Here is an 11,966-nt window from a genome sequence, read left to right on the forward strand (position 1 = left end):
AGAAAAACAAATGAGAAACAAAAACTCATAGACACAGACAATAGTTTAGTGGTTACCAGAGGTTAAGGGGAGTAGGGGGTGGGAGACGATGGTAAGGGCAACCAAATATATGGTGATGGAAGGAGAACTGACTCTGGGTGGTGAATACACAATGTGATTTATAGATGATGTAATACAGAATTGTACACCTGACATCTATGTAAATTTACTAACAATTATCACCCCAATAAATTTAATTTAAAAATAAACAAATAAAAAAATAATAAAAGCCACAGTGAGATACCACCTCACCCCAGTCAAAATGGCTATCATCAATAAATCAACAAACAACAAGTGCTGGTGCAGATGTGGAGAAAAGGGAACACTTGTACACTTTGTTGGGATTGCAGATTGGTGCAGCCGCTGTGGAAAACATTATGGAGGTATCTCAGAAATCTGAAAATGGAACTACCCTATAATCCAGTAATTCCACTCCTAGGCATCTATCCCGAGAAATCCACAACTACAATTCAAAAATCTGTATGCACTCCTATGTTTATTGCACTATACACAATAGCCAAGACATGGAAACAACCTAAATACCCATCGGTAGATAACTAGATTAAGCAACTGTGGTACATTTATACAATGGAGTGTTTCGCAGCCATAAAGAAAAAAGAAATCTTACCATTTGCAACAACATGGATGGATCTAGAGAACATTATGTTAAGCGAAATAAGTCAGAAAGAGAAAGACAAGTACCATATGATCTCACTTATATGCGGAATCTAACGAAAAGAATAAGTGAATGACTAATCAGAAAGAGTTTTGGGGACAAAGAGGAAAAACTGAGGGTTGTTAGATGGGCGGGGGGGTGGGGATAAGGGGAAAGGGGAGGGGATTAGAAAACAGTCGGTAACCACGAAATGGCCTCAGTGTTTTTGAAAAATATTTTGGGGAACGTAATCAATAATGTTGTCGTAATGATAAAAAATGGTGGCGTGAGGTGAGCCTCTTTAGTGCTCCCCTGGAATTTACAACGAATCGTACAACAATAACTCCACAAAGGACTCCCTGCACAGCAGACAGGCAAGACGAAGAGGCCCATGACTGAATTTACCTCTAGATGGGTGAATTGCATGAGCGGGGAAGGAGGGAGAGGAGAAGTGTGGAGACAGAGCCGGAGCCGGGCAGGCGCAGGATGCAGACCTAGCTCAGCACTCGGAGCTCGCTGCTCCCCGAACTACCGTAGCTGCGGGAGAGGGAAGGACTTGGACTACTAGGGCTCCACTAACGGCCCTCAGGGCTGAGGGGGCAGCATATAACACGGCTGAACCGAAAGCTAACGGCAGAGACCTCATGGAGCAAAGACTAAGGGAAGATGGCTGAAATCAGTGGTTTAAGCCCTCACTGCCGAGCGGAGAACGAAAGCCTTAGGCATGGAGACTACCCTCCCAGAGGTCGCCCCGCCGCCACCTGCCCATGCCAGAAACGATAAAGTAGCAGTGTCAGGTCAAAGGACAGAATATTTGCTGCTCTGAGAACTGTGGACCGCATACACAGATTCACAGCTCAACTAGTTCCGGGAAAGAGGAGGGAGCTGTGGAAGCAGGACTGGCTGTGGTGGTGGTCGCCGACATTGCTCTGGGGTACCTCCCACAACTCACCCCACCCCTGGCCCCACCTATCTTGGCGGATCCCTGAGTTGTAAACAGAACTGCTGAAACATACGGGCTCTGAATCTGGTGCAGAAAGAGCTTTGGAACTCCAAAAGCTCTTCGCATACCTATCAACCTGTTGCAGAAGCCACTCCTGTAGATGTCTAGGAAGAGAAATAGTAAATCAGTGATTGCCATGAATAACCAAGGCAAAAAGATAGCTCAGAAAGAACGTGAAAAGTCTACAGATAAGGAACTTAGAGATATGGAAATATGTGATTTAAATGACAGAGAATTCAAGATTGCAGTTCTGAAAAAACTGAACGAGATGCAAGAAAACACAGAAAGGCAGTATAATGAACTCAGAAACACAATCAAAGAACACCATGAGCATTTTACAAAAGAGATTGAAATCTTGAAAAAGAACCAAATAGAATTTCTGGAGATTAAGAACTCAATTAAAGAAATTAACAATAAAATATTTAGCTTACGTGGTAGAGTTAACCAGATGGAGGAAAGAATCAGTAACATCCAAGACAGTTACCAGGAATTTATACAGATAGAAGAAGAAAGGACTTGAGACTTAAAAGAAACGAAAGAACACTACAAGAACTTTCTGACTCCATCAGAAAGGGCAATATAACAATAACGCGCATACCAGAAGAGAAGAAAGAGAAAAGGGAACAGAAAATATATTCAAACAAATCGTCGATGGGAACTTCCCAAATTGTGGAAAGAACTGGATCCTCAAATCCAAGAAGCAAAAAGAACACCTAATTACCTCAATCCCAACAGGCCTTCACCAAGGCACATTGTATTGAAGCTGTCTAAAATCAATGACAAAGAAAGAATCCTCAAGGCAACCAGGGAAAAGAAGATGGTAACTTACTAAGGAAAGCCCATTAGATTATCATCAGACTTTTCAGCAGAAACTGTACAAGCTAGGAGGCAATGGAACCAAATATTCAAACTATTGAAAGAGAGAAATTATGAGCCAAGAATAATATATCCAGCAAAGATCTCCTTTAGATATGAAGGAGGAATAAAGACCTTTCCGGACATCCAGAAGCTGAGGGAATTTTCTAATACACGACCTGCACTACAAGAAATACTAAAGGAGGATATTAGACCACCGTCAACAGGGACAATTTGTGGCAACCGAAACATAAAAAGGGGGAGCGTGAAGGCCTGAACTGGAATATGGGAATAGAGAAAGTAAGCATACTGAAGAAACTGGAATACTCTAAATATCAAACTTTCTTTTACATAAACTCAAGGGTAACCACTCAAAAAACATCCAAATCTGAAATATATACTGTAATAAACGAAGAAACAGAGGGAAACATCATAGAATACCACCACACAGAAATAATAGACAACAACAAAAAGTCAAAGAAACAATGGAGACACAGCCTTACCAGAAAACTAAAGACAAAATGAGAGGAAATCCTCACATATCAATAATCACCCTAAATGTAAATGGACTGAACTCACCAATAAAGAGACACAGAGTAGCAGATTGGATCAAATAACTAAACGCAACCATATGCTGTCTCCAAGAGACACATCTCAGTTACAAGGACAAGCATGGACTCAAAGTGAAAGGGTGGAAATTGACACTCCAAGCAAATGGTACTTAGAGAAAATCAGGTGTAGCCGTAATGATTTCCGACGAAACAGACTTCAGGGTGAAAAAGATAACAAGACACAAAGATGGACATTTCATAATGGCAAAGGGGACTATACAACAAGAAGACATAACAGTTGTCAATATTTATGCCCCCAATCAGGGAGCACCAAAATATACCAAGCAACTACTAACAGAACTAAAGGCAGAGATTGACCAAAACACAATTACACTAGGGGACTTAAATACATCAATGACAGTTATGGCTAGACCATCCAAACAGAAAATAAAAAAAGAAATAGCAGCCCTAAATAACAAATTAGATGAAATGGACATCATTGAAATATAGAGAGCACTTCATCCTAAAACAGCAGACGATACATTCTTTTCGACTGTACATGGAACATTCTCAAGGATAGACCATATATTGGGAAAGAAAAGCAGCCTCCGCAAATTTAAGAAAATTGAAATCATACCAAGCATATTCTCTGATCACAAGGCTTTGAAATTGGATATCAAGTGCAAAGAGAAAGCAGGAAAAAACACAAACACATGGAGATTAAACAACATATTTTTAAAGAATGACTGGGTCAAAGAAGAAATTAGAGGGAGATCAAAAGATACGTAGAAACAAGTGACAATGCAAATGTATCCTACCAAAATTTTTGGTATGCAGCGAAAGCAGTTTTAAGAGGGAAATTTATATCATTACAGGCCTATCTCAAGAAACAATGAAAATCACAAATCAATGATCTCATATTACACCTTAAAGAACTAGAAAAATAAGAACAAGAGAAACCCAAGGTCAGCATAAGAAAGGAAATAACAAAAATCAGAGCAGAGCTCAATGAAATAGAGAACAAAAAGACGATAGAAAAAAATTAATCTGACAAAGAGCTGGTTCTTTGAAAAAATTAATAAAATCGACAAACCCTTGGCTAGATTCATAAGATAAAAAGAGAGAAGACACTAATTAACAAAATCAGAAATGAAAAAGGGGATGTTATCACGGACACCACAGAAATACAAAGGATCATCCAAGAATACAATAAAGGAGTATATGCCACCAAATTCAATAACCTAGAAGAAATGGACAAGTTTTTAGTAACATATAGCCTTCCACAGCTGAATCATGAAGAACTGGAAAATCTAAACAGGCCGATCACCAGTTACAAAATTGAATCAGTCATCAAAAACCTTCCCAAAATCAAAAGTCCTGGATCAGATGGCTTCACCAGTGAATTCTACTAAACCTTCAAAGAGGATCTAATACCAATCCTGCTCAAACTCTTCCAAAATATTGAAGAGACAGTACTCCCTAACTCATTTTATGAGGCCAACATTACCCTGATACCAAAACCTGGTAAGGACAACACACACACAAAAAAACTACAGACCTATATCTCTGATGAATACAGATACTAAAATCCTAAACAAAATTCTAGCAAATCGAATACAACAATGCATTAAAAAGATTATTCATCATGACCAAGTGGGGTTCATCCCTGGATCACAAGGATGGTTCAATCCGCAAATCCATCAATGTGATACATCACATAAACAAAATAAAGGGCAAAAATCATATGATTCTATCCATTGATGCAGAAAAAGCATGTGACAAGGTACAACATCCATTTATGATTAAAACACTTAATAAAATGGGTATAGAAGGAAAATACCTCAAAATAATAAAGGCTATATATGACAAGCCCTCAGTTAATCTCATAATTAATGGTGAAAAGCTGAAGTCCTTTGCTCTACGTTCATGAGCACGACAAGGTTGTCCCCTATCATCTCTGCTTTTCAACATAGTGTTGGAAGTCCTTGCCTGAAAAATCAGGCAAGAGAAAGAAATAAAAGGCATCCAAATTGGGAATGAAGAAGTTAAATTGTCACTCTTTGCAGATGACGTAATGGCATATATAGAAAACCCTAAAGACTCCACGAAAAAGCTATTGGAAACAATCAATGAACACAGTAAAGTTGCTGGCTATAAAATCAATGTACAACCGTCCATTGCTTTCCTATATACCAACAATGAAATCTCAGAAAAAGAAATAGAAAAAACAATTTTTTTTGCAATTGCAGCAAAAACAATAAAATACCTAGGAATAAACTTAACCAAGGATGTGAAGGATTTATATGCTGAAAACTATAAGACATTTTTGAAAGAAATTGAAGAAGACACAAAGAAATGGAAAGACATTCCGTGTTCATGGATTGGAAGAATCAACATAGTTAAAATGGCCATATTACCCAAAACCATATACAGATTTAATACAATCCCAATAAAAATACCAGTGGCATATTTTTTTTTTGTATTTTATAACTTTTATTAAGAGAGAACCTATGTCAGAATTCCTAAACTGTAAACAAGGGGAACTGAAGTATCAAAGGATACACATTAGGGATTATATATAACAGACAAAACCCCTTTAATTTTCTTATTGCCTTCATACAATCAGTGTATAACATTTAAGCAAAATTGAAATCCTTATTAAGCAAACATTTTTGCATATGCTGCCTTCTCTTTATCTTTCTGTGCCTTTATCTTTTGTTTGACTTTCAGCAATTCTGCCTGGATAGCTTTATCTTCTGGTGCTATCTCCTGAGCTTTCTTAAGATCAGCCAATGCTTCATTGTATTCTTTTAATCCTTGCCATCCTTGAGCTCGACGGTACAGTGCTTTGGTATTTGATGGGTCTATTTCAAGAGCCTCCAAACAACTGTCAATCGCTCCCTGCCAATCTGACATCTTCAGTTTACAAGCACCAATATTCAGCATGCAGCTTAAAGCTATAGGTTGCAGCTTTGATCTATCTGCTTTCTCAATAACAGCCTTTGATCCTTCCACATATCTTAAGACTTTTGTATATTTTTTAATGGCCATCTCCCAGTTCTGGGATTTGAAAACAGTATTTCCAATGTTTTTTAAGTCTTCGATTATTAATAATAATTTATCTACATCTTTTAAATCTATATCTGCATCCTCCGGGAAATCTGGATAACTGTCACCAGAACTATCTTTTGGGACTATTCCCCAATCATCACCTTCCTTCAATTCTCCGCATTCTGCAATAACGCACAATTTGACTGGTTTTTCACCTTTCACTTCTACATTTTCAAGAATTCTTGCCACACCCATTCCTTTAATTACTTGGCCAAATACCACATGTTTCCCATCCAGATGGGGAGTTGGAACTGTGGTGACAAAGAACTGAGAACCATTCGTATTGCAGCCTGCATTTGCCATGCTCAGTAGCCCCTCCTTGTCATGCTTATAATAGAAATTTTCGTCTTCAAATTTTTCACCGTAAATACTTTCTCCACCTGTCCCATTATGATTTGAGAAGTCTCCACCCTGAATCATAAATTTCTTAATAATTCGATGGAATGGGCATCCTTTGAAATGGAGAGGTTTCCCAGTGGCGGGTCCAACGCCTTTTTCTCCTGTACACAATGCACGAAAATTTTCTGCAGTTTTGGGTACAATATCTGCAAACAATTCTAAAACAATTCGACCAACTCGCTCGCCTCAGATGTCCACGTCAAAGAAGACTCGGGGGTTTTGGCGGTTGGAGGGCTTAGCTTGGAGTGACGGATGCGACATTGTGACTTGCACACGCGTTTGGAAGCGGACTCCCAGCACCTCGTGGCTGCCCCCACCAGTGGAATTTTAAAGAAATAGAACAAAAAATTATCAGATATGTTTGGAACCACAAAAGACCTCGAATAGTTAAAGCAATATTTAAAAAAAAAGAACAATACTGGAGATATCACACTCACTGATTTTTGCTTGTACTACAGGGCTACAATAATCAAAACAGCTTGGAATCGGCGGAAAAACAGACACATAGACCAATGGAAGAGAATTGAGAACCCAGAAATAAAACCACATAAATATGGACAGATAATTTTTGACAAAGAAGCTAAAAACATACAATGGAGGAAAGACAGCCTCTTCAATAAATGATGCTGGAAGAATTGGATAGCTACATGCAAAAGAATGAAACTGGACTGCTATCTGTCACCATGTACCAAAATTAATTCAAAATGGATCAAAGAGTTAAGCATACGACCTGACACAATAAACTGCATTGAAGAAAACATAGGTACTAAACTTATGGACCTTGGGTTCAAAGAATATTTTATGAATTTGACTCCAAAGCAATGGAAGTAAAAACTAAAATAAACGAATGTGATTATATGAAACTGAAAAGCTTCTGCACAGGAAAAGAAACTATTGACAAAACAATGAGGCAACCAACTGAATTGGGAAGATTTTTGCAAACAGTGCCTCTGATAAGGGGCTAATATCCAAAATATACAAAGAACTCATGAAATTCAACACCAAAAAACAAGCAACCCAATTGAAAAATGGACAGAAGACCTGAAGAGACATTTCTCCAAGGAGGATATACAAATGGCAAATAGACATATGAAAAAATGGTCAACATTGCTAATCATCAGAGAAATGCAAATGAAAACCACAATGAGATATCACCTCACCCCAGTCAGAATGGCTGTCATCAACAAGACAAATAGTAACAAGTGTTGGAGACGCCGTGGAGTAAAAAGATCTTTCATACACTGTTGGTGGGAATGCAGACTGGTGCAGCCTTTATGGAAGGTAGTGTGGAGGTTCCTCAAAAAATTACAAATAGAATTACCATATGACCCAGTAATCCCTCTCCTGGGTATCTACCCAAAGAATTTGAAATCATTTATACATAAAGTCATGTGTGCTCCAATGTTCATTGCAGCTTTGTTTACAGTGACCAAGACATGGAAACAACCAAAATGTGTTTCGATAGATGAATGGATAAAGAAGTTGTGGTATATATACACAATGGAATACTATTCGGCATTAAGGAAAGATGATATAGGACCATTTGTGACAACATGGATGGATCTTGAGAGTATAATGTTAAGTGAAATAAGTCAGACAGAAAAAGCAGAGAACCCTATGATTTCACTGATATGTGGTATATAAAACAAAAACAACAAAAGAACAAGAAAAACAAATGAGAAACAAAAACTCATAGACACAGACAATAATTTAGTGGTTACCAGAGGGTAAGGGGTTGGAGGATGGGTGATGAGGGTAAGGGGGATCAAATATATGGTGATGAAAGGAGAACTGACTCTGGGTGGTGAACACACAATGGGATTTATAGATGATGTAATACAGAATTGTACACCTGAAATGTATGTAAATTTACTAAAATGTCACCCCAATAAATTTAATAAGAAATAAATAAATAAAATCGCCAAAAAAAAAAGAAAGGGAAACTATGAACCAAGAATAATATATCCAGCAAAGATATCCTTTTGATATGAAGGAGGAATAAAGACCTTTCCAGACATACAGAAGCTGAGGGAATTTTCTAACACACACCCTGCAGTACAAGAAATAATGAAGGAGGCTATTTGACCACAATAAATAACAATAATTTGTGACAACAAAAACAGAAAAAAAGAAAACTATAGATCAATATCTCTGTGATACATCAATGTGATACATCACATAAAAAAAAATAAAGGAGAAAAATCACATCATTATAGCAATTGATGCTGAAAAGCATTTGATAAGATACAACATCCATTTATGATTAAGACTCTTAATAAAATAGGTATAGAAGGAAAATACCTAACATAATAAAGGCCATGTATGACAAGTCCTCAGCTAATCTCATAATTAATAGTGAAAACAAGCACTTTGCTATATATTCAGGAACACGACAGGGCTGTCCCCTATCACCTCTGCTTTTCATCATAGTTTTGGAAATCCTTGTCAGAGCAATCAGGCAAGAGAAAGAAATAAAAGGCACCCAAATTGGGAATGAAGAAGTTAAATTATCGCTCTTTGTAGATGACATGATGCTACAGATAGAAAATCCTAAAGACACAAACTAGAAAAATGGCGGCGTGAGGTGAGCCTCTGTAACGCTCCCCTGGAATTTACAACGAATCGGACAACAATAACTCCACAAAGGACTCCTTGCACAGCAGACAGGCAAGACGAAGAGGCCCACTACTGAATTCACCTCCAGGTGGGTGAATCGCGCGAGCGGGGGAGGAGGGAGAGGAGAAGTGCGGAGACGGAGCCGCGCGGGCGCAGGACACAGACCTAGCTCAGTGCTCGGAGCCCACTGCTCCCGGATCTTTTGCAGCTGCGGGAGAGGGAAGGACTCGGACTGCTAGGGCTCCGCTTACGGCCCACAGGGCTGAGGGGGCAGCATACAAAACCGCTGAACCCAACGCTCGCTCACGGCAGACCTCGGAGCAAAGACTGAGGGAAGAGGGCTGAAATCGGTGGTTTAAGCCCTCACTGCCGATGGAGAACGGAAGCCTTAGGCACGGAGACTAGCCGCCCCCTCCCTAACCTCCCAGAGCTCGCCCCGCCCCCACCTGCCTGGTGCTAGAAGCGATAAAGTAGCAGTGTCGGATCAAAGGACAGAATATTTGCTGCTCTGAGAACTGTGGACCGCAGACACAGATTCGCAGCTCAACTAGTTCCGGCAAAGGGGAGGGAGCTGTGGAAGCAGGACAGGCTGTGGTGGTGGTCGCTGCCATTGCTCTGGGCCACCTCTCACAACTCACCCCGCCCCTGGCCCCACCTATCTGGGCGGATCCCTGCAGGAGTAAACAGAACTGCTGAAACAAATGGGCTCTGAATCTGGTGCAGAAAGAGCTTTGGAACTCCAAAAGCTCTTCGCATACCTATCAACCTGTTGCAGAAGACACTCCTGTAGATGTCTAGGAAGAGAAATAGTAAATCAGTGATTGCCATGAATAACCAAGGCAACAAGATAGCTCAGAAAGAAAGTGAAAAGTCTCCAGAAAAGGAACTTAGAGATATGGACCTTTGTGATTTAAATGACAGAGAATTCAAGATCGCAATTCTGAAAAAACTGAACGAGATGCAAGAAAACACAGAAAGGCAGTTTAATGAACTCAGAAACACAATCAAAGAACACCATGAGCATTTTACAAAAGAGATTGAAATCTTGAAAAAGAACCAAATAGAATTTCTGGAAATTAAGAACTCAATAGAAGAAATTAACAATAAAATATCCAGCTTAGGTAGTAGAGTTGACCAGATGGAGGAAAGAATCAGTGACATCGAAGATAGGAACCTGGAATTTACACAGAGGGAAGAAGAAAGAGACTTGAGACTTAAAAGAAATGAAAGAACTCTACAAGAACTTTCTGACTCCATCAGAAAGAGCAATATAAGAATAATGGGCATACCAGAAGGAGAAAAAGAGGGAAGGGAACAGAGAATATATTCAAACAAATCGTCGATGAGAACTTCCCAAACTTGTGGACAGAACTGGATCCTCGAATCCAAGAAGCAAATAGAACACCTAATTACCTCAATCCCAACAGGCCTTCACCAAGGCACATTGTATTGAAGCTGTCTAAAATCAATGACAAAGAAAGAATCCTCAAGGCAGCCAGGGAAAAGAAGACGGTAACTTACAAAGGAAAGCCCATTAGATTATCATCAGATTTTTCAGCAGAAACTCTACAAGCTAGGAGGGAATGGAACCAAATATTCAAACTATTGAAAGAGAGAAATCATGAGCCAAGAATAATATATCCAGCAAAGATCTCCTTTAGATATGAAGGAGGAATAAAGACCTTTCCAGACATCCAGAAGCTGAGGGAATTTTCTAATACACGACCTGTACTACAAGAAATACTACAGGAGGCTATTAGACCACCATCAACAGGGACAACTTGTGGCAACCGAAACATAAAAAGGGGGAGCCTAAAGGCCTGAGCTGGAATATGGGAATAGAGAAAGTAAGCATACTGAAGAAACTGGAATACTCTAAATATCAAACTTTCTTTTACATAAACTCAAGGGTAACCACTCAAAAAACATCCAAATCTGAAATATATACTGTAATAAAAGAAGAAACAGAGGGAAACATCATAGAATACCACCACACAGAAATAACAGACAACAACAAAAAGGCAAAGAAACAATGGAGACACAGCCTTACCAGAAAACTAAAGACAGAATGAGAGGAAATCCTCACATATCAATAATCACCCTAAATATAAATGGACTGAACTCACCAATAAAGAGACACAGAGTAGCAGATTGGATCAAAAAACTAAACCCAACCATATGCTGCCTACAAGAGACACATCTCAGCTACAAGGACAAGCATAGACTCAAAGTGAAATGGTGGAAATTGACACTCTAAGCAAATGGTACCCAGAGAAAATCAGGTGTAGCCATAATGATTTCCGATGAAACAGACTTCAGGGTGAAAAAGATAACAAGAGACAAAGATGGACATTCCATAATGGTAAAGCGGACTATACAACAAGAAGACATAACAGTCATCAATATTTATGCCCCCAATCAGGGAGCACCGAAATATACCAAGCAACTACTAACAGAACTAAAGGGAGAAATTGACCAAAACACAATTATACTAGGGGACTTAAATACATCATTGACAGCTATGGATAGATCATCCAAACAGAAGATAAATAATGAAATAGCAGCCTTAAATGACACATTAGATGAAATGGACATAATTGACATATATAGAGCACTTCATCCTAAAACATCAGACTATACATTCTTTTCTAGTGTACATGGAACATTCTCAAGGATAGACCATATATTGGGACACAAAATCAGCCTCAGCAAATTTAAGAAGATTGAAATCATACCA

The 11,966-nt window shown here is 38.9% G+C and overlaps 1 pseudogene across 1 annotated transcript; it reads right to left on the reverse strand.

Moving 5' to 3' along the window:
• Nucleotides 1-5,761: 5,761 nt before the first annotated feature.
• Nucleotides 5,762-6,874, reverse strand: LOC308495248 (peptidyl-prolyl cis-trans isomerase D-like; annotated as a pseudogene). The gene has a single exon. The product of its transcript is annotated as a peptidyl-prolyl cis-trans isomerase D-like (transcript).
• Nucleotides 6,875-11,966: the final 5,092 nt, after the last annotated feature.

Source organism: Rhinolophus hipposideros (genome assembly GCF_964194185.1).
Source record: "Rhinolophus hipposideros genome assembly, chromosome: X".
In the NCBI taxonomy this organism is placed as follows: Eukaryota; Metazoa; Chordata; class Mammalia; order Chiroptera; family Rhinolophidae; genus Rhinolophus; species Rhinolophus hipposideros.